This window comes from Rhincodon typus, chromosome 10, assembly GCF_021869965.1.
Source record: "Rhincodon typus isolate 14 chromosome 10, sRhiTyp1.1, whole genome shotgun sequence".
In the NCBI taxonomy this organism is placed as follows: domain Eukaryota; kingdom Metazoa; phylum Chordata; class Chondrichthyes; order Orectolobiformes; family Rhincodontidae; genus Rhincodon; species Rhincodon typus.
This window is the reverse complement of record NC_063341.1, coordinates 77,949,673-77,953,333: the sequence shown is the minus strand read 5'-3', so window position 1 is coordinate 77,953,333 and position 3,661 is coordinate 77,949,673.

The window sequence follows — 3,661 nt, the reverse complement described above, 5'->3', positions numbered from 1 at the left end:
TTCAGGACTCCCACATCATTGGGAACGCCCTTTCTATCTTTACCCTGTCTAGTCATGTTAGAATTCTATAGGTTTCTATGAGATTCCCCCCCTCATTCTTCTAAACTCCAGTGAATAAAATCCTAAATAACCCAATCTCTCCTCATACGTCAGTCCTGCCAATCTGCAGGGATTGTTCCAGAGTCTATAGAATCCTGGAAGATGACCACCAATGCATCCACTATTTCTAGGGCCACTCCTTTAAGTACTCTGGGATGTAGATTATTACCCACTTTATCGTCAACTATTAACAATCCTCTTTCCCTTCTGTACATATATTGTAAATAATTGCCTAGTGATTATCTCCATATTTTGTAAGATTATAGCTGTCATTAAATAACAAATAGCGGTCACCATTCCCTTTCAGTTGCCAGTCCCTCACCTCAAGTTATTTGCAGATAATGCATAACTCTCTTCCTTCCTTCAGAATTCTGTGAGCTAGCCAAAACAGACATATTGCTCACAAGATCCTTGCTTGGCCTATTAATAAATGGAACACTAGAGACTTTAGAACAGACCCCAGACGGATTGCACCAGTTCATGTCTGCCAAGTCAAATAATTCCATGTTATAGCTTCCTTCTGTTTCTACTTTCGGAACAGTTTTGTACCCAATTTTCAACTATTTGTGGCAAATGTTTTGCGCAATTCAAACTAATATTCAGCATATTCCTTTATTCTCTGGCCTGCTGATGTCTATCAGACATCATGTCCTGGCACTTTGTTTATGGTAATGAATGGGTTCTCATGAACATTTTCTAACTCCAAGGGAAGTGCAATCTCATTGATTAACTTGCATTTTCCTTTCTTTTGCAGTTACCCTTTTTATTGTTTACACAACCATCACCCCGTCCCAAACCCCCAGACTCTCTCCACTTCCTCAGGAGGCTAAGGAAATTCAGCATGTCCACAAGGACTCTTGCCAAAAAGTTTTATAAATGCACCATAGAAAGCATCCTACCCGGATGCAGCACAGCTTGGTAGGGCAACTGCTCTGTCCAAGGCAGCAAGAAACTACAGAGAGTTGTGAACACAGCCCAATCCATCACGAAAACCAATCTTCCTTCCATTGAACAAAGAACAAAGAACAAAGAACAATACAGCACCAACACATTTTGCCCTTCCATACTAAAACTATCTTCACTTACAGGATCCATATCCCTCTATTCCCATTGACTCCGTCTACACTTCACGCTGCCTTGGGAAAGCAGCCAACATAATCATAGACCCCTCCCACTCCGGTTATAATCTCTTCCACCCTCTTCCATCAGGTAGCAGATACAAAAGTTTGTAAACACGTACCAACAGATTCAAGAACAGTTTCTTCCCTGCTGTATTCAGACTTATCAATGGACATCTTCTGTATTAAAGCTGATCTTTCTCTACACCTTCTCTGTAGCTGTAACACTATATTCTGCGTTCTGTTCTATTACCCTGATGTAAGTAAATAAGATATGATTTGCCTGGATAGCATGCAAAACAATACTTTTCACTGTATCTTAGTAAATGTGACAATAATAAATCAAATCGAAGAGGAGGGATTGTGATTGAAGCTGTTCTTGGATTTTGTTTGTTTTACTATTTGCTGGTAAATTCCTTTGATGAATGGTTTCTGATTTGAAGGGGAACTTGCAGGTGATCGTGTTCTCCTGTATCTGCTGCCCTTGTCCTTCTAAATGTTGTGAATTTGGAAGGTGCTGTCTGAGGGATCTTGGTGAATTTCTGCAGTGAATCTTATGGATGGTACACACTGCTGCTACTCAGCATCGGTGGTGGAGGGAGTGGACATTTCATATTTCATTTCATATTCCTTGCATTTCTACTGATGTAAAATGGTATACAGACTGTGCAGAAACAACACTGTCAGTTGTGGCTCAAACAATCGCATTCACACCTCTGAGTCACAGCGGTCTGGCTTCAAGCCTCCTTCAAAAGCTCAAGTGCAGTATACAAGGCTGATGCCACAGTGCAGCACTGAGGGAATGCTGTGTATTTCAGTGGAGTTATTAACTAAAACCCCAACCTGCCTCTTCTGATCGATGTAACCACAACACCATGTCACTGAAGACAAGGTTAATTCTCCTTGGTTTCCTGCTCAAGATTAATCCTTCAATCAACATCACGTTTAAAAAAGTGACCCAGTCATTGTGATGTTGCTGTTTGGGAAGTTTGCTCTATACAGTGTACCAGTGGCTACACATGGAAACCACTCTGTTAGCTGTGAAACTCTTGCGTTGTCTGGGTTGTGAGAAGTGCTATACAAATGCGGGGCCTTGCTTTTAATACAATAATCATTCTATTGCGAACATAAAGGCCATGGTTATTTAGTGCACAGTAGCCGTTTGAGGTTTAAACTTGCATTTGACACAATGCCTATGATTACTCACATTGGTATTTCCTGAGCATAGAGTTATCGGTACACCAGTGACAAGTGAATGTTTCCACTCGCTATTTCCAGGAGGCTGATACCTTGGTGTATTGGGTCTTGTTAATCAGATCACTCTCTCTGACAGAGCTAATATTATCCACAAACTCTTCACCAGAATCATAGAATTTACAGGACAGAAGGGGACCTTTCCACCCATCCTGCCTGTACTGGCCCTAGAAAGAGCTAGCCAGCTAGTCCCATTCGCAAAGAGACTGTGGTGTGGTGGTAAAATCACTGGGTTATTCATCCAGAACCCTAGGCTGAGAACATGGGTTTGAATCAATGGTAGTTGATGAAATTTAAATTCATTAAAATAACTGGGAATTAAAAGCTGGTCCAATCATAGAATCCCTACAGTGTGGAAGCAGGCCATTCAGCCCACCCAGTTTACATCAACCCTCTGAAGAGCATCCCACTCAGACCCATTTCTCCCTAACCTTAGACCCTGTAAGCCCGCACCTCTCATGGTTAACCCCTCTAGCCTGCACATCCCTTGAACATTACGGGCAATTTAGCATGGCCATTCCACCCTGGCCTGCACATCTTTGGACTGTGGGAGGAAACCGGAGCACCCAAAGGAACCCCATGCAGGCACAGGGAGAATGTGCAATCTCCACACAGACAGTCACCTGAGGCTGGAATCAAACCCAGGTCCCTGGTGCTGTGAGACAGCAGTGCGAACCACTGAGCCACCGTGCTGCCAGCCATGATAACTATGTAACTACTGTCAACTGTTGGAAAAACCCATGTGGTTCACTAATGTCCTTTAGAGAAGGAAGCTGCCAACCTTACTTGGTCTGGCCTACATGTGACTCCAGACCCACAGCAATGTAGTTGACTCTTAACTGCTCTCTTGGGCAATTAGGGATGGGCAATAAATGCTGCCTAGCCAGAGATGCCCTCATCCTGTGAATAAATAAAACAAAATTAACTGGGAAGTGCGCTGCACACAAAACATTCCATAGGTAGTAGTGATCAGGAAAGGGACACAAGCTGTTAAAGTAAGCATTACGAGGTACACTGAACGACCAACAAATTTACAACTTAGAGGCCATTCAGCCCAACTGGGCCTTGCTAGTGTTTATCTTCCTGACACTTCTCTCATCCCTCTATATCTCATTCTCCCCTTTCCAAGACTGTCTTGGAGATTTGTCAGGCTTGAGGGCTAATAGTTTTCCTGGTATTTTTCCCCCACT